Source organism: Heliangelus exortis, chromosome 11 (assembly GCF_036169615.1).
Source record: "Heliangelus exortis chromosome 11, bHelExo1.hap1, whole genome shotgun sequence".
In the NCBI taxonomy this organism is placed as follows: Eukaryota; Metazoa; Chordata; class Aves; order Apodiformes; family Trochilidae; genus Heliangelus; species Heliangelus exortis.
In genome coordinates, this window is record NC_092432.1 from 21,356,928 (window position 1) to 21,377,510 (window position 20,583).

A 20,583-nucleotide genomic window follows, 5' to 3' on the forward strand; every position below is an offset into this window, starting at 1 on the left:
ATTGTAATAGATATATCTAATTTCCATATTTGCTCACAGTTACTGAACAAGTTTACACACTGTTTGTAAAAGCCACTTTGTTGTTCTTCGATCTTTAAGATAAAAGAAAGTAGAAATTACAGGTGTGTGCTTTAGATCAGCAGGAATGGTGATAATGGAGATCCCATAGGATGTTCAGAGGATTAATTGCAAAGGTGCATAGAGAAATCAAGCTCTTGCAGCTGGCATTTATTCTGAAACCTGCAGCAGCTCAGCCAATCTTTATTTTGTAAGGAAAAGTTAATTTGTTTATAAAGCATGAGAAGAGCAATCTTGAGTACCTGAAATAAAAGATTCATTAAAATGTTGTTTCTGATGAGAGGTGCCAGCCTTTTGCCATGGCATGGGGCAGCAGTTTCAGATTAAGCCTGCTTAGAAGTGGAGTCATGCTGTACAGCACAGTGATGTGGAGTGTTTCAATGTCTCACATCTGTGTAATGATTTGATAGTTTTGTTGTTGTTAAAAAGCAAAAAACACCAAAAAAAAAAAAAAAAAAAAACCCAAAAAAAAAAAACCCAACACAGAAAAAGAAGAAAACATCCAAATTTACTAAGCACAGCTGCTAATGCAATGGAATTTCCACTGGCACGACTCAAAAGAATTAAAAGATATTCCACACAGATATTCCAGGTGACCATGTTAAGCATCAGGACACCACTGGGGTCAATGCTTATGATGACAGTGGGGTTTTTTGCCCCTGAAGCTTAGTCTCATAGGTCTGAGTAGATATTCTGACAACAAAGGAAGCTTCTTTTTGGTGGCTGAATTAAAAGTGCTTGAAAAGACAAAGCATGACAAAAGGAATGGAAAATTTAAAAGGAAAAAAATATGATTAGTTTAAAGGCAATCTCAAAAATTTGAGAGATATCTTCAGATATCTGTCTTTTATGTCTGGCCCAGTAAAAGCCCATTAATATTTAAACACTTCAAACCTCAGATTATTTTAATCTGAAATTGATTTAATTGTATCTATTTTAATTTTTAAATTAAATGAGATCCAGGTATGATTGGTTTTGGCCCAGAAATACTGATAATGAATAATTGGAGGGTCAGAATGGCAATTTCCATGCTTTCAGGAGAGATGACTGTTGGTAGCAGCAGCTCCTATGTTCTCCATACAGATCTGAGTCTTGCTGTGCTAATGCTGTGACAATGTGTGTCACATTCATTTGAAAAAAATTACCGTGTGGTGAAGACTAAATGCAATTTATTGAAACACCAAACTATGAAGTAATAAAAAAATATACATTATTCCCCAAACTGTCAGAGTTTAGCTTTTTTTTTTTTTTCCCAGAAGATAAGCTGTTTTCATTTCAGCTTTTTAGGGTGTACTCAGTTTTTAAGCTTTTGTTTCATACTACAAGGTCTAATAATGTCACTTTATTTTTACGAAAACAGAGATTCTCCTTTATAACTCATCTCCAGGATGTTGACATTTCAAAAAAGAACTAAATACTGCAGATCTGGTATTTAACAACAAAGAGGCAGATTATCCCAAAATAAATGAAAAAATATTCTGGAGGAGGATGGAAAGTTAAATTCTAGGGATGACCTTATGTGATGTGATACATGAGGTAATGGTGTTAAATCAAACCTGGGCTGTATACACAAACCTGAACTGTAGCTAACTCATACTTCTGACATGTTATTCTTTTTTTCTCATTTAAAGACATGTAATAATCTGTTCATCAGCATGTGCTACCTTGTTTTCCTTTCAGACTGTACAAAGGTAGGTAGAGATTGTGTGTTTAAGATACATCTCTGTAGTCATTAGAAACTCTGCTGCCATACAGCAGCTCTTTAGTGTTTTAACTGTGATAGTACTTCTGCCTTATGGGTCTCTGTATTGATTTTTCCTGTGGGAAATTTAACCCCATCCTTCAAGAGTAAATAGTAGAATCAGCTGTTTATAGAGTGAAAGAACAACATTCCTGGCAGTAGAAAGGGCAGCATCCTTTGTGGCTGGCCTCCTGCTAGTTTTATTGATACAGTTTTGGAGAGCAGTGGCTTTTATGTGCAGATATTGAGGGCAGCAAATAAAATGACTTAGCAAGTGCATCTAACACATACTTTGGGTTATTTTATGTCCTGGAACATGCATCCTGTGCCTGGTAGTGCTGCAGGTGACAGTCCTGCTGCTAGGAAGGAGGGTTGGGTTATAACCATGTGTGTGAATGGGCCAAAGGTATTGTGTTCATCTTTATGCTTATTTAGGATGCAAACTTCTGATGTGTAATTTTGAATTAGTTCTTGTGATGTTCTTATCATTGCATAGCTAACCCATTTCCACAAGTGGGATTTTTTTGTTTTTCAAGATGTTCCTCATGGGTTCTCCTCTGGTTCCAGTGGCAGCAGTAAAACCCTTATAAACCTTAGTGGAAGAAACCATGGACTAAATTTGAAATGCTTGCTCTTTCCTAAACATACTGGCTGTGTGCAGTCCCAGAGTGGCAAAATGCTACAGTGGTGTAGCAGTGTTAATCTGCTGGTCACATGAGACAGGACAGCAAATCTGAAATCATGTTCTCCATCAAAATTGTATTTCTGTGGCAAGATTCCTGATTTTGGCAGGTGTCTGGACTTTTAAAGGGGGTCCTGAGACTTCTAGTTTAGCACATTTCCACTGATTATGGTAGAGCCACATTTTGCTGTTCCTTCATAGAATTAGGATGCTCTTATTTTTGGTGCTTATGTATTGGAGGTTGTCTCTATTCAGGCTTTCAAGATTTAAATACTGTTCCTTTTTTGTATTACAGCAGAACATTTAACACATCATTTGTTTGCAATACCAGTGTGGTAATAAACTTGCCATATTTTTTTAGTAAAGCAGTATTAGAGTATTTTTATATGTGTGATATTAGATGGTGGGAGGTGATTGGTTTTTGTGGTTTTTTTGTTTGTTTTTGTATTGTTAGCAAAAGCAAACTTCACTTCTGCATTAAACTCTTATCTGACTTTAAAGCCTGAATTTACCCATCATTCAAGACATCATGGCAGAGACTTTATGTGAGATTTTAGTCCTTTGGGCTGTATAAAAATAGGATTATAGAACATCTGGCTGCACAGTAGGAATATTTCACTCTGAAGTATGAAAATAAAACTAGGAAAGATAAAGAGAAAAACATTCATGGCAAGAAATTATCCTTTCTTTTTGCTTCTAGTATCCATCAAACACTAGCATCTTAGAGATGTAAGGCAGGGAGACAATGAAAGAAAAATGAAGAGAGCTAAAGAGCCACATCAGGTCGTTAATACTTTGGCATTTTTGTCAGCCATGAGTAGCAATGGAAGACGTGGCTGCTGCATCAGTAGGAACACTGCAGCCCTCCCTTCAAATTCCTACAAAATGAGCACCCCACACTGTTAGTGGGGGATGATATACTTAGTAGGAAATTTAAATGATCAAATGTATTTATGAAATGATCCCTGGAGACTGTGTTTTTTTTAAGTCTGTGACTACAACTGAGAGGTTTTTTTTAAGAAGAGAAAATATATATACTTTGATTTTTTTGAAGTCTGACTTTCAGGAGTCATTTGTTCACAGCTGCTTTAGTTATTTTCTGTGTATCAGTTAAAAACACAAAGGGAGAATATATCAGAGCTGAGCAAATGTTTTTACTCTTTTATTTCTGTCTTTTGCTAATCATAAAGATATCACAAAATCTGTGGTCCGTATTTTTATTAACACCTCATAAGTCCAGGAGGAACTTGCCATGACAGTTGTTGATAGCATAAAATAGTAGCTGATGTCTTGGATATTACTTAAATATTATTTATAGGGCAATTGAGCAAAGAACCATGTTAATCATTACTAAGATAACTGCTTAATTCTAAGATTAAAGACACTATAAAATGTGAAATATTTGAAAAATCTTAATTCAAGTCTTGAAATACCCACTTGAGGTAAATGAGTGAATTTCTGGATTTAAAGCAAAGTTTTTTAGAATCCTCTCAGCATTTGTGCCTGTGCAGGCCTGGCTACTTTTGCTGATTGCCCACTTTGAAGGAAGAGAGACTGGAAGCTCTCAGCAGGCATTTATGTGGTGTCCTTCAGTACCTTCATTTTCAATGAGTGGGAGGCTGAGGGTCAGATCTGTCCCACTCCTCTGGTGTTTCATGCCCACTGCCTTCAGGAGAGGAGCAATGTGTTTCCCAGTTTCATGTTGACATCACCAATACCTATTGAACATTTCTGGTTGAGGTTTTCTCTCTTGTATGGCTGGTGACAAGTGTTTGGCTCACCAGCACCCCCCTTGGACAAAATGACACCCACCACTTTTAATTAATCTCCAGCAGCTTGATGTTCAGCTTTCCTGCCCTGTTCTGTTTGCTACCTGCCAGACACTTCATGGGCATCATTCAGCCTAATGGGAAGGCTCCAGTGTTCCTCTTTGTGTAGGGATGCTTCAGCAGCACAATGTGAGACCCAAGCATAATGTCTTGCTGGTTTTAGGCAAGGCACCATTATTCCTCAAACAGAGAACATCTTTAAAAATTACATGAAGTTTTATGTTATTTCTTTCAAATTGTTTGACACCTTTACAATACGTTAAAGACTTGCTAAGGAAAGATGATAATAATTTGTAATAGATGTAATATCTTCTAAGCAAATTTCCTTGCCATATGTTTTAATTCTCCATTATGTTTCACCCGCAGTACTTAGCAGAATCTAAAACTGCTGTTGTGATTTTTAATTCTTTTCAATTGAAGTTAAACAGGTAGATTTTAAAGAGATGGCAATTATCTTGAACTGAGGTTCAAACTGAATCTTCCTGACTGTTACAGCAATCAAGCTGCATTTTAATGCAAGCCCGGAAAGCTGCATTTTATCACACTTTTTTGGATTTTACTTATGTCTTAAACCAGAAAAGTGACCTTTTTTTAAGATGGGCAGTTTTCATTATTAAGCTTTTTCTTGCTAGAGGCAGTAGAAGTCTTAAATACTGCTGTTGTACACTTTGGCCACGATGTGTGTGTAGCCATGTATCCCACCACTGATTCTCTCATAATGATTCTAATTTTTCTCCAAATAATTTACTATTTTCTGTATTAAGTGTCAGCTTCTTACCTGTACTAACACAAATGACTTGTCTGCCAGATAAAACTCTGTGGAACAGGGGAGAGCACAGCCATTTTCCAGCTGAATGCTCTTACATCTGCTGAGCTCCTCCACAAAGAATATTTACTTTAGGCAGAGATTATTACATGGGATTTTAGTACAAGTTTGTAATTTGCATTCATTCCACATGAGCCGTTGGCTACTTAATAAAGACAAGCTTTGGATTTATTTTTTTTAAACTATTTACATCAGATCCAATGGGGATTGGTGTCCAAATGACCAAAATAACTGTAAAAAAGTAAGCTATGACCCTCACTCATAGTCACATCAAAAGTAAAAGAATCATAAAGAGACACTGGACACATAGATGCCAAATAAGCTGTTTGGAAGTCTACTGGAAGCATGTGAAATATCCAGTACCAGGATTTTGATTTCCTGTGCTATAGCAGTGCTGTAGGCAGGCTCCTCTCTGCCCTAGATACTGATAGCATAGCATTGGCTTTTGGTGTGTACCCAGTTTGTGCAATGGCTTTCTAAAAAAAATGTGCCTTGTGAAAGCACCCTGCCTGCTTCTCCTTCTGCCCTAGTGACTTCTTAACTTCTGAACCACTGGGACCATTTCAGTGAAATTAGGGAAAAAAACAAAACAAAAAAAAAAAAGGCTGAGAGCTTCAGGATAAGTTAGTTCTCTGTTCTTCAGATGGATAAAAGAGAGACTCTATGACACTGAGTGAAAAGCTGTGGAAGGAATTCCTACTCAAAAGACATTTCATAAGGTCTGTGCCCTAACTTACAGGAGAGATCAGTCAGCAGTTGCAGCTTGCCAGGAAGACAGAAGTTGAAAACACAGATCTGCAGAAAAACTATTGCCTTAGCTGAAGTGCTCAAAACTTAATTTTGAAGCAAATTGAATTTATATCTTATGGGCCATTTCTGCCAGGTCTTTGTGCAGCAGCAGAAAAGAGGCCTGGGCTAAGATACCTATCAAGTGATGCAGCTCCAGCACTTCCTTATCCTGGGCACAAGTTGTACCATCCTAATGTTGCATGTAAGGAGGTGTTTCATCATTTGGAGATCATGACTTACGAGAAAGGTGGAAAAATGTAGCATGGAACAAAGAGGAAAGAGCACATGGACTTAAAAATTATTCAAAAGGAAAGGAATCCACCCAAAATGACCAGTCCAGAAGCTCCCATTAAAACAAACATATGTAGCCTTCTAGAACAGAGCCACTGCCTCATGGTTTTACAGAGAGGAAAAATTCCATTGATGAGGATATATTAAACAAACTGTCAGTACTGTAGTCAAATGGTCCAACCATACTGGTTGAATGCAATTTTTCTGGGACAGGATCTGTCACATAATTTACAGAACTGTGAATTGGAACTGCTCAGTAAAATAACCAAGGAGACTCTTAATGCCCAACTTCTGTCCCTGTATTTATTTTTACCAGTTTCTGTATTAATCTACTTAACCCATAGAATGTCCCAAACAAGTATTCTACTTACTCATAGGAGTAATATTAATAGGGTAAATGTGTATGACTAAGCAGGTAATAAAAACATGAACTCCAAAGCATCTTTTTCAAGACAACTATTATTAACATTATCATTAACAGATCCGCCATTTCTGTTTTACGTATTTTTCAGGAAAGGTTTTGGCATCATATGACTGTGTTAAATGTATTTGTTTTTATCCTCTGCTGTAACTTGCAATTATAATCTTAAGAGAACAGCATTAGTGTTTGAGGGGTGAGTGCGAATCTTGTATTTAAAAGGGCTTTTTTCCTTGTAAACTGGGTAAGTTCAGTCAGATGTAGGATGTTTAAAATTCCCAGAGCATCTACTCTATGCCATACTTTTTGTATAACTCTGCTTTTATGGTTTTAAACCTAGAAATTACATGTTTTACGTCGAAGAAATTACACAGTTTAGGGGTGTACAGAATGCTAAAAAGAACTTTCTGCTAAATTGAACACATTACAGTACTGATACTGCAAGTTTGAAAAGTTTTGGGGAAAGATCAGTTTATATATGAAGTAAAAATCTCAGTGCTGTGCATTGTTCTTTCTAATATGTTCATCAGAACTTTTTGTAGTCATACCAGTGCAGTGTTTCCAGCCTGGCTGCAATCAGCATCACATCATGGCATACTTGTCTTTCACTGGTGATGTCAGAACCAGTTTGTAAATATACCTTACCCTTCTCTCCTTTTCCTCTGCTCTAGATGTACTCTGCTATTATGTCTGTGGCCATCCATAATTATGTAAGCTGTGGTTCTAGTTCAGTTCAAGTATTGTTAACAGCTATTTTGGAAGTGCCTAAAAAGTGGTAAACAAGATTATTCAATCTTTCCTGTAGCCCCTTTACAGTTACAGACTCTTAATCTCACATGGACCTGAGTGGAAAGTTTTGAGGGAATAAAGTTACTACCAAGAAAGAATTTTTGTGACCCCTGCCATTTCTAACCAACTTAGATCTGCTAATTTTAGAAGTGTTCTGTGGTATTTGTATTTTTTCTTGAGGCTTTGGCTCTGCAGGGATTTACTCAATAACAGCCATTTCTGAATACTGATTGCAATCTAAACATTTTGGTTAACTTGGGGCATCTCTGAAAGAGCAGAAATAGGCTATAGGCATCACTTAGAGAGGGAGAGGAGACACTGGTAACACCTTCTATTCTCTGCATAAGGGAAAGGGTGACCTGGTAGCTTAGAAGTAATTTCTCATAACATTTGAACTTTAGCATCTATTTCCATGACTCTTTACATGTTTTGTATGGAGAAAAGAGCCTTTTGGGGAACAGCTAGAGGAGAAGAGCTCCATCCCTCTGCCTTATCCTAACATGAGGTCTCTTCTTGTTTCCAGGTCCTAAGTCAGGAAAGAAGGGACTTCAAGATGGGCTTTTTCTGTCTAGCACAGTTGCCCTGAGCTCTAACCTATAGAAAGTAATGGAGGGAGCCACATGCAGTGCAAAGACACATCACTGTTCCCAGTAGTGTTTTAATTTTTGTAATCTCTGGGATGATTTATACTGGGACAATCCTAGTACAGCTGGAACAGTGTGTAGGTTTCATTGGTTGCTTTGAGCTTGCTTTTACTCCTGGAGCTATTTACTCCTGTCAGGTCTGCTGGCTGCCTGTGGGACATATTAATTTGATGGCATGTTAATGTCTCAGAGCTTTGCAGACCTTCTGCTGTGGTTGGTTGGCCCCACTGCAGCACAGTGTTGTGTTCAGGAGTTGAAACTCAGCTGATGTCTCCTCTCATTACAAGTATTTATTGTTGCTAATACGTATTATAAATATTCTTGGTTAATTCATAAACATAACTGAGTTGTGAGTATAGAACTGAGAGCTGATAAAGCTTTCAGCTGAACATGTGTAGGTTGCAAGCAAATTTTTGTTGTTGTTGTGGAGAGGTCAGATGCAATAATCCTGGTGTTCCAGAAGTGACGCCAGGATCCCTAGATAATGTCTGCCCACATGAAATGTGAGATGCATCTGAACAGGATAACAGCAAAGTACAGCAGAGATAAAGAATTGACATGGTTTGAAAGGGATATCCAGTATCATTTTCTAAAAGACTAGATAGCATTAACTTCAAGTCAAACATCAAAGATAGCAATCTTTTTTTTTTTTTTAGGAGGAGACCATGTGTTTAAGCGCTGATCAATTCACTACAATACAAAGAATTAGTAGGAGAAAATCAGGAAAAGTAGAGAAGCTTTGTTGGTTAATCCATGTTCTTATTTTGTGCCTTTCTAATTCAGATCTCCATTTATATTACTCTTTATTTCCAATTTGTTGCCCTTTAGTGTGCTGTTGCCTTAATTTCAATATTATTAATCCATTCTGATCTTGAGCACAGTTGGTTGCAAACTGCAGTCTCTCTGTTACAAATTGATTTGTCCTTTTTTTTTTTTAAAAAAAGGAGACAGACTGAAATGTCAAACTTGTTTCACAACAGAAATGTTGAACGTAACAGTTGGATTAATACAGTGTCCAGCCAGTGGTTCTATGAGTGTTTATAGATTGTACTGAGCTTTCTAACCAACTCCTAGTGTCTCCTCTAATTGCTACTGTAAGAAACAAAAACGTTCATCAGAAAAAGCAAATGCTTCATTTGAGCTGTGTAAAGCTGTTATTCTGCTTTATGTGTAATTTACTAAAAGACAATAAACTCATATGTTTAAAGAATATAGGAATACAAGAGTCACTTACCACAGATTTCCTTCCAGCTGCAGCAGTGGTTGACAATAACATTCTGGTTTGCTTGACTTTTTTAGGGCTCTTTCTATATTTTTTTATTTTGGTGAGGCAGCCCTCTATATTGATCTTGGCAGTTTGTGGGTTTGAAGCCCTCTTTTTCTTTTGTTGAAAACATTCAGGGGCTTTCTGGTGAAATTTTTGTTTTTACTTGAAAACCTCGTATCCTCCTCTCAGTCTGCATTTGTTCTTTCCACTGTTTCCCCTGTTAGTTCAAAAAGCAGAGGAGATTAGATCAGAAGAAATGGAGAAAAATAATCACAGAAAAATCATAACTATTTTGCCAAAAGTAAGAATTTGCAGATTGGTCTATAAGCTATATAAGGTCTGTCTGATAGGCATACAAGAGTATGCAAAAGCACATACTTGTGTCTAGCATACAGGATCATGCAAATGATTAATTTATTTTTTTGTTATTTGTGCTAAGCAGCTGCATATAAATCAGTCAATATTGCTTTATCTGATTGATACAGGTAGTTGCCCTTTTAATGTAATAATATGAGAGAATATTATTATTATTATTGCTGGTTTTATTATTATAGGAAATATGCTACATTTTTCACCAGCTCAGAGTTATAATCTAGGTAAAACAGTTACTAAATGTTATGGATTCATGGATAAGAGTCTTTAAAAACTCTGAAATACATTCTATAGAAGTTGATGTTTTACAGTGCCACTCTGCTGCAGCTTTTTAAATAAGATGGGTTCTATCTAAACATAAAATACTATACAGTGAAAAGAGGGGAAAAATAAGGAAAAATTGTGTGCCACCTGCTGATGTGTGAATTGGATAGCAATGCAGGAAACGACGTGTTAAATTGCTCTGATGGTAGAAGGAAGAAAAGTTAGAAAGTAAGTGATTTATTTTAAAACACTGAATTAGAACATAGTATGTGTTCAATATGAAATACAAAAACTGAATTCAATACAATGTTGGCCACTGACGTTTAAAGTTTGAACAAATGCAGTGGTTCAAAAAGTTATACATGAAGTAATACCTTGGAGCCTGGTGCTATAATGTATACAAAGGATTAAAGATTATACTTTATTAAATTTGAACACAAGTCTGAAAGCCTTTCAGCATTAAAGTCCATTTGTGTAGGACATGTGTGCATGGATGAGTCTACTTGTACCTATGAAATGCAATCAGATTTCTCAGCAGCTGTATGGACAGTGAACTTGTAGGTTCATATGCAAAGTGTCAGGTATAGATCTTTGTGCTATAAGTTATACATGAAGGAAAGGTAGATTTTTAACCTTGCCATTTGTATGTGCTATTCAGCACCAAAACTTGAAGGAAAAGCCTAGAACTAGTTGATGTACTGTAAGAAACATGTAAAACATTCATGTAAAACAGGTCTTTCTATTTATGTGGTCTGTTAGTTGAGACATATGACTGTGTATGCAAAATTTCAGATTCCTATTTTGTATTAGAAATAGTAATTGCAAAACTTAGCAGCTTCTGAGAGCACGTCAGTGAAGGAGGCAGTCTTGGTCACAGAAAATCCTCTCTGCAAAGTCTGTTTGCTAAGAATTTGTTATGGTAACATTTTTTTGAGAGGGGAGGTGGAGCAAGGGGATGACACAAGCCAAAACCACAAGTTTAAACCGGGACTTGTTTAGGAAGAATGCATTTAGTGGCCAGAAACCCCAAATGTTCTTTCAGTATTGAGGGAAGGTTTGGCTTAGAGGCTTCTCTGACTTTGGTCTGAACTGAAGACAGGAACTGATAATAAATTGGTAATAAAACTTGTAGCAATGAAAAAAAATTATAGTAATTATAGTAATCCAGATAAAGAAGTCAGGCAACAGAAAATTGAAATGTGAAGGTAGAGCTATCAGGAGAAAAGTTACAGATGATGCAGCTACAAAACTGGGTAAATTAGGTAAAGATCACATCCTAGCTTTAGTATTGACCTGTCAGTATGCAGAGGTGACAAGATTACCAGCAAAATAGCAAAGTGATGACTCAAGTGTGCATTTACTATTAATTTTCTGTACAGTTCCCAGTACAGATAATGTACTTTGATTGCATGAAGAAAACAAATAGTTTGAAGTCACTTAGTAAGCGAGGAAAAATTTAACCATCATTTAGGTCTAAACAATTTACACATCTGTGGATCTGCTATTTAAATGCTCTATTATAGTTCAGAGACACAAATTTTTAAGTGATGCTGATAAACCAAAGAAGGTGCTGAAAAGAAAGATGAGGTGGTTCGTAGTGTTTCCTCTCCAGAAATGCTCTCTATTCTGTACAATTATTTCATCCAGGAGGTAAAAATCACAATAAGAATCATCAACTGGAAACCGAGCATAATAAATAATGACATAACATAATAAATTCAAATGAGAAATCAAACAGAAGGTGAAGAGTGGTGCTGATTAACCTTGAATAAACCCAAGGAAGTGTGGAGGTTTTCCAGCTCTTGACAGACAGATCATGACTAGCTACCTTTTTGGAAGGTCACACACAAGATATTAAGCTCAGTGCTTGAGCAAGTGGTGAGATGTAATCACTTGTGATATACAGGAGGTCTCATGAATGCCTCTAATTTAAAATGTTTGAATTTATTAATCCTGGTGAGATGGGGGAAGCTGAAACTCTGCGTTGATCTCTCCAGGACAGTGGCCAAAGGCAAGAGCTCAGCCATCAAGCTGGGAGCCTGGTTCTGTTGCTCTGCTGGGGGAGGCAGAGGATGGTGCAGGCAGACAGGGGGTGGCAGCCCAGGGCCCTGCTGTGCCAGGATGGTCCTGCCAGGACAGTGAGCAGCTGCTGGCACCTTGAGGTGTGATCTGCACAAGCCTTTCTCTTGGTGACTCTCCCTTGGGCTGGCTCCTGCTTGCCTCCAACTGCAGCTCTTTGTATGCTGAGAGTGCTGCTTTTATGCAAAGTCAGAGTTGTGGAAAACTTTTTAAAAAAAACATCTGCCAGCAACACATAATTTCCTGTGGTTGTCCTAGGCAGGGATTTTTTACGTTGCTCTGCCTTCCCTCTTGTTAATCTCTGATTATGCTTCTTTCAGCCCTCATGGATGCTGGAATGGAAGCCAGCTTAGCTGCACTCCAGAGACAGGCTTGCACTGCTACTGACTGCACTTTCTGCTTTTGGTTTGCTTTGTTTTGTTTTTTCTGAACTGTACAGAAAGACCAGGTCAAGTTGTAACTCCTGTGCTGGCTACTTGTGCTCATATGTGAAATTCCTCTACAGTTCCTCTGATTGTGCCACGTCCCACTTCATTCCTCAGACTCTGTGCAGAGCCAGATTTGCAATAGTTTCTTTTTCCCTGTTTTATTCAGGCAGGCAGATCTACCCAGCTGCTCAGAGGGTAAGTACTGACACATCTACAGCACTACTCACCCGGGTTTTTGCTACTCTTAGCAGCTACTATCATCCAGCACTTTGGCAGGAAGAAACTAAGGAAACCACAGGAATACAGCTGTGTTCCAAGAAACTCTGTTTGCTACTGTGTTTAAATACATATGGCTTTTTTTCTTCAGATATGCTGTCTCTCTGGTAATTCTGATAACTTCCCAGCAGATCACTTTGAATTGTGTACATAGAACTGATCATGATGTTATCCAAAGTGAAGATTATTTCTGAAAAGTCAGTATGCATATAAATATATTTTTGCAGGTTGTTTTGGTTTGGTTAGGTTTTTCACCCAGCACTAAATATTTTGAAGCATTTGTGGGGAAAAAAAAAAAAAAAAGAAAAAGAAAAAGAAAAAAACTTTGGAAATTAACAGGAATCATTTACTTGATTCCCATTCTTTAGGCAAAGTGGCAAAGAAGGTACTTTCTACCCAATTGAGTTTACTGAAACAAAACCAGAAGGAAAATACATCCAAAGAGACTGTGAAATTCTAATAAAACATATACTGAGAGTGAGTCTGGGGTGGGCAGGAGGGGGAATGAATAATTTATTTTATTTATTTTTTTCCTGAGAAGGAAAAGTAGATTGACACTGATAGAATGGTGTACTAAGAAATGCTGAAGTATTGCACTTTTAGCATGAGAAAGTGTAAAGGCAGCTTAATAAACAGAAGAAAATGGGAAACACATAAAGAAATAAACAATTGAGATGCATATATCAAAACAGTAACAATAATGGTGCTGTATCAGGGAGACTGAAAAGCAAATTATTATTTTGATACCACTCCAAAATTCTTGAAATATTGGCTTCAGAAACAGTGCTAGGTTTGGTGAGGCTTGGGGAATTGTTTTGCTGGGTTTTTTTGTTTTTCTGGGGGAAGGGGGAGTACAGAAATATCAGAAGTCTCTGAATAATTCAGAGGCTAATATTAGTCTGCTGGTAGTACTGGTGGTTTGAAAAAGGTATTACATGTGGAGGCTTTTACTGAAAAGGTGGTAAAGTGCTACTGTGTTTCCTTTTTTTAGTGGCAGAACATGTAGAGTCCTGCATCACAATATTCAGCTCAGGAGGAGGCCTGTGCATCTTAATTTTTTTTTAGTACTGTAATGGTCCAATCTCAGATGGCAATTCATGTTTAGTGATTCTGATTTAATTTACAACTCAGCTAGAATATAATTATTTTCTGATTATACTTCTGATTTTGTAATCAAACACAGATTGTTTTTGAGGTTTGTAGGAAGATGAAAGACTGAACTGTTAATGGTCAACACTTATTTCTAAAAAACTGATTTTTCTGCTGTAGGTAATGAATTTTTTTGAGATTTATTCTGTTGTCAAAGTTGAATCCAAACTGAAGATAGGTAAGGGTTAATGGATTTCTTTATTACAAACTTTAAACCCTGCACAAGAGTTTAAAGCCTGCAAAAGAGATCTGTTTATTTGTACTGATGATTCTAAGATTTGCAGGTGAGCTAGTAAATATAATTAGAAAAAGCACAAAACTATGCATCAGAAAATTTGATGCATTAATTCACAGACTCTATAAAGGGATATCTATTATAAAGCTACCGTGTGGGGAAACATAGAAAATAAAAGCTTACAAGAGATGACTTTAGCAACATGTTTCTGCTTCCAGCAGTTGTTATATTCCTGTACCTCTGCTGTGGCATATGCTGTGTGTTTTTTTACTTGAAAACTTACCAGCAGTATCCCTGAGGGGACACATTCAGTCTTACAGACTTTCTGCATCCTACAGGAAACGTGGAAGACCAAACATGCCTCCTGTCTGTTGGCAGCTCTCACTTATCTCCTTGTCCAGGCCCTTTACTGCCTGTGTTAGGACTCCAAAAACTCCACTGCTCTGCCTTGCGACTTTCAGCCTTAATCATGGTTAATCTAATATATTTAATCCTTTTTTTTTTTCCACTGTAAATCTCATTAAATCAGTGACAGCAGTATCAAGGCCACAAGGCTTGTTCTTTCAAAATGGCTGTACTAATTCCAAGCAGATGCTTCACCTCTGGCTCTTGGGAGAAACATGTATTCCTGGTGGCTGAATAGTACATTTATCTGCTATGCAGGAGGCACCAGACAAAATACTACAACTCCCCTACTGGTTTCTCAGGAGTCAAAGGTACAAGCATGGGCTTTATTATCTTATTAGAAGCCTGCATCTGCCCTGGGATCCCATGCATCAGTACGGCTGGGAAATCTTCAACAGAGGAGGTAAAGAACAGATGGATTTTCAGAGACAGACTCTTCTGAAGTATTCATCTTCCAGAGCATGATTGCACTCTTCACACTGTGATCCTACTGCTGTGTATCCATCCCAAATCATTCCTGGGAACTGGTGTGCACTGCAGTACAGGTACTGTCACTGCAGTTCCTTCTCTGAAGAAGTAACCACTGCTGGCACGAATCTTGAACTTAGCATAGACTCTTACAGAATTAATTCATCACTGCAATCATATTCCACATGTTAGCTTGAAGAAGTGAGAAATTACAACACTCACATGTCTTCCCTGCTCAAAAATCTGATTTCATGCTGCTCTTCTAGTTTAGTCTTGTCTCTAATGACAGAGTTACAAGTCCTGGACTGCCAGGTTCATATACTGACCCATTCTTGTATTCTGTCTGCTCACTCTGTCCTGAGCATGTCCACATGCACCAAGAGCAGCAAGTTCCCTTTTGCTCTTCATAGAATACTAGAATGGTTGGGGTTGGAAGGGACCTTAAAGATCATCTAGTTTCAACCCTTCTGCATGATCCAGGATACCTGCCACTAGACCGTATTGCTCCAAGCCCCATGCCAACCTGGCATTACCCTCTGTCCTATCACCCTTGTAAAAAATCCCTCCCCAGCTTTTCCTGTGGGCCCCCATCAGATACTGGAAGGCCACTGTAAGGTTTCCCTGGAGCCTTTTCTTCTCCAGGCTGAGCAACCCCAACTCTCTCAGCCTGTCTGAGTAGGAGAGGTGCTTCAGCCCTCTGTTCATCTTTGTAGTGCTCCTCTGGACTCACTCCAAGAGCTCCAGGTCCTTCTTGCATTGGGAGATCCAGAGTTGGACACAGTCCATGAGAGCAGAGAGGGGGAATCACCTCCCTTGGCCTGCTGGCCACACTTCTTTTGATGCAGCCCAGGATACGGTTGGCTTTCCGGCCTGCAAGTATGCTTAAAAATTAGCTGCTTTTGACAAATATCACTGACAAAGAAAGATGGGGATGGCTACAATGTAGCCATCTTTTTTTTTCTTTAAAGTGGTGCAGTTGCTGTATTTACTGATAGAATCACTGTAGGCAGGACAAGGACGATGATACTGTTCACCAGAGGTTATTTACCTCAGTGCCCTGACCCGCAAGGTCTTAGGAGTCAATGAAACCCCAAAAGCTGATGCTGGGTTTGGTGGAGAGGTGTTCCTGTCACCATGTGGGACAGCTCTAGACCTTTCTACATACCAGTAGTAAATGTGTGTGTGGAGAGTTACTGAAGTGTTAAGGCACAGTTATTTAGAATAATTTGTAGTTTCTGCAGGACCTTTTGACTGTGTGCACGTAGCTTGGGCCTTGGCGTGTAAAATTCTGCAGCTGAGAACAGAAGTTGGTTGACAGAGACATTGGTCGTATATTTCACCCCTCATGCTTGCAAAGGCAAAAAACCCCAAAAAATAAGAGGAACTTTGGGTACCCAAATGTCTGAGTTCCAGTATGAGCCTTTTGGGTGTCATTTTAAAGCTTTTCTTTAAGCAGGTAAAAGAGGGGCAGTGCTGGGCAGGTGGTTCCCTCACAACAATCAGTTACCTGAGGAACAGCTGTTCTGTGTTTTGGGTCACTGATGAAATTGTAATTATTGGGCTTTATTGGGTGCAGGTGGGAAGCTGGTGCCAGCTGGGAGGCTGTGGGGGCTCTCCGTGAGGAGAGATCGGGGCTGCTTCGGGCCGGTTCCAGCCGGTCCAAGCCGGTTCCTCCCCCTCAGCTAAGCCCCCCAGGGGTGCTGGGGCTGCCTCTGTGGGAGCACATTCACCGTGAGTGAGGAGAAAGGTGTGAGGAGCAGCTCTGCTGGCACCCAGGTAAGATGGAGTGGGGAGGGAGAGGGAAGGAAGGTGTTTTAGTCTTTGTTGCTTACCATCCAACTCTGTTTTAATTAGCAATAAGTTAAATTAATTTTCCCCAAGTTCTGCCTGTGGGTATTTGCTAAGTATCTCCCTGTCTTAATCTCAAACTGTGAGCTTTTCCTCGTTATTTTCTTCCCTGGCCTCTTGAGGTGGGGAATGGGTGAGTGACTGGCAGCTGGACCATGGCTATTTTGGTGTAGTTCTGATTTTTCATCAAAAAATGTTCACAGTTTCTGCTGACAAGACAAAGAGTGTTTGGGCTTTATGATTTCATTAAAGGCAGTCCAAGAGCAAAAGGAGTACAACTGCAAAATCCTTATGCTGCTGCATTTAACAGAGCTGGCTTTTGTCTGGTGTACTTGAAATGGAGTCAGAGACTCCCAGAGATAAAAGCAAAAGCTGTTGTATCTGTAGAGCCCCGTTTATGTGCACTAACAACACATCTTCTCTGTGAATTGGTGCTGAGGGAGACTTGTGAAACACTCTAATGATTTCCTCCAGCATTCTGCCCTTCTTGGTCCAACTGAGGTCATTGGTCACCCTTCAGTGCAATACTCAGTTGCAGAAGCTGAGGTGACTTTAGACCCAAGGATGAAATTCACCCTTGTGCAACAGCCAAGTGGAGTCTGAGGCTTCTTTTCACATATTTGAATTTAACCTTGGAGAAATAACAACTCCACAGATAACGCCAAACTACTTTGGTTTTTCAGACCATACAGTTGTAGGGGAAGCAAAGTAATAAGAAACTGAGGAATGAAAACAGAAAGCTACGAGCATGGCATTAAAAAGATAGTTAATATTGTATGAGATATGTAAATGAGATACAATTTCCTGATGGCTCAATAACATAATCCTGTATTTACTAAATAAATATTTTGAAGAGTATTATGATGTTGTTTGTTACTTACCGGCTTCTAACAGCTCCCTAGTGGTGGCACAGCTGGATAGGTGAGCAGATCCTCCTCAGTGAGGCCACAATTTCACACCAAGATTGCAGCCTTTGTGTTGTAGACATTACATGTGCAGTTCAGTCCATGTAAGGGTGGGAATGCTGACTCTGCATGTGCTTCCTGCCGATCTGCATGTGGGAAATGTAAGGGTTAGAGAGAGAACTTGTAGAAATGCTTAACTGTACCATTCATACAAGCACCTCAAATTTCTTAATTTATGTGGTCTTGATAGATAAACTTGATTAAAATTTTCCGTCTAGGACTCTGAATCATGTAATCAAGATTATTTATTTAGTACGTATTTACGTAGTTTAGTGAAATTAATGTCAGTGAGCAAAAAATACTATCACTTAATTTTGAATATTCAAAATAATGTTAATTTAAAAAAAAAAAAAAAAGGCAGGCAAGCAAGAGACATGGTGTTAGAATTTAGTAGATGCTAGAATACCTCTTATTTTGATAATGCTAGACTTTTCCTGTTCCCCTATTTAAAGTGAAGGAATTAGATTACTAATGCCTCTCAAAGGACACTTAAACTAATCAGGAAATATCTGAAAGAGCTTCTCTCCTCCCCAAAGGACCTGGTAGGGTTGTCTCATCTGCCATGTATTATTTGCCATAGCAAAAAAGCCTACTATGACTATTTAATGAGAAAGGATAATGGAATCATATATATTAATGGTGAAAGCCTGAGAAAGAGCTGATACCCCCTAAAACAACTTCTGAATACGGCCTTTGGGAAATGTTTCCTGCACAGATGTGGTTTTTTCAAATGTATGAGGAAAGTGCACCAGACAATACCATTTCCAGCATTAAGGGGCTTACATGCATTTGTTAGGTAGTAAAGGCCAAATTCTGAGACCTATAGCATCCACAGTCTGCAGTTTGTACCAGTTTCATTAAAGGCAGAAGGTTTCATTCCAGAAAGATAACCTGGTCTGACCTCCTTGTATATGATAAATCACAGCACTCTGCTTGGTTACAACAATGTGAGTTCTAATAGGTTTCTTTAACTAAAAAAAACCCTGCTAAACCATACCCAATTCAATTTGCTAGTGTATGCACCACTCCATTTTACAGTTTTGAATGATTAACTTAAGGAAAAAGGAGCTCTGCTCTTAACTTTAATTTGGCATGTTTCAACTTCCAGCAATTTGTTCCTGTTACGCCTTTTTTTCAGGGTTTTAAAGAACCTAATTGTAACAGGTATTCTCTGTTATGGTCATAGAATCAGAAAATTTTGGGTTGGAAGGGGCTCACAGATCATCTAGTCCCAGCTCTCCTGCATGGGTGGGACACCTTTCACTAGACCACTTCTCTCCAAGCCACACCCAACATGGCCTTGAACACTTCCAGGGATGGGGCATCCCCAGTCTCCCCGGGCAGGCTGTGCCAGTGTCTCACCATTCTCATGCTCAATAATGTCCTCCACAGCCTTTTAAAAAGTCCCTTCCCAGCTTACTTGTAGCCCCCCTTCAGTTACTGTAAGGCTGCTGTAAGATCTCCTTGGAGAGCTGTAGCTCTAGCACCCAGTTTTACCCAAGCTTTTTACTTTACATAGAAAATTTTTCCTGCTTTCCCACATATGAGGAGTAATGATTCAAAGACCTGTATCATTTGAGCCTCCCAAACTAAAACCAGCTGCATATTTGCAGATACAGAATCATAGAGCAAGAGAATTTTAGCATCTGTGAAATTTAGCATTTTCCAAGTGAACTGACAGCTAAAGTAAGATTTTCAGACTTATATTTTGGGTGAAAATGCCTGTCTTTTACGGATTTTGTTGCAGGTATCCTGAAAAAAGAGCTCAGAAATTCATGGGAGGAGCCTTATAATGAAATTCTAGCTGATAAAGTATGGAGGATTTGAGGTTTTTACAAGCCACTTGGCTTCCCACAGCTCCTTAGCGATTCATTGTAATTTCACAGGACAGAAAAAGAATATTTTTCACAAGAGAAACAGCTGAAGGAGTCCCAGATGAAATACATAATTAGAACACACGTAGCATACACAGTCTGCTGCTCTTTCACCGTTTGTCTATTTCAACCAAACTGCAGTTGGTTATTTTCCTTTTTTAAAGTGTTTTCTACATGGTGGCAGTCGATTTGCTCTTTCCCCTTTCTTCCAGACAGATCCTAGTGCACTTTAGCTGTGACAGTGATAGGAGGTACCACAGAACATTTTAAGGAATGATGTTGATCAGTAAGTCCTGGTATCCAATCAACTGTAGTCTCAGAACAGTGGCCAGGATTTTTACTGCAGGATCAAAACTCAAAAAGTTTTAAACAGAGATGTCTTTTTATTAATCCTTTCAATAGCTTATTCAGTAGTTTCTGTTACAAATAGGAATTTTAAACAAGGAATTCCAAATTTTTTAAGAAATAACGTCTGAAAATCAAGGAGTGAACTTATGTATTTAATTAGAGATTTCAGAAAGTATATTTTTAATTTATTTCCTTAGACCTTGTATAACAAATTAAAAGGCTTTATTGTCCCCTTAATGAATCTAATGAGTGTCCTCTTCTAGCAGAAGTCAAGTAAAAGCAACTCTTTGCCTCAGAGGTTGGGAAACCTCAGAACCATGCTGAATGCTTCCATTAGAGGAAGCCCTCCCTGTGTGTGGGTATTAGGCTGCCTGTGTGCAGGAAGTCCTGTGATGATAATAAATACAGTTATGAGGTTTGTCCAAAAGCCATACTTCTCCTTTCCCCTTGTAATTTGCAGTAGCTGCCAGGATTTTCTTTTCCAGTTTGTCCTTCAGCCTTTCAGTGGTGGGGTAGGT

The 20,583-nt window shown here is 38.6% G+C and overlaps 1 protein-coding gene across 3 annotated transcripts in view; it reads left to right on the forward strand.

Moving 5' to 3' along the window:
- Positions 1-12,616: 12,616 nt before the first annotated feature.
- SEMA6D (semaphorin 6D) overlaps positions 12,617-20,583 on the forward strand; it is a 145,467-nt gene continuing 137,500 nt past the window's right edge. For 2 of the 3 annotated variants that reach the window (XM_071755223.1, XM_071755225.1), the window contains exon 1: positions 12,618-12,692. The gene's annotated coding sequence lies outside the window, so the exon portion shown is untranslated. Of the gene's footprint in view, positions 12,693-20,583 lie in introns of all 3 variants that reach the window. The other variant, XM_071755209.1, reaches the window with a different exon arrangement.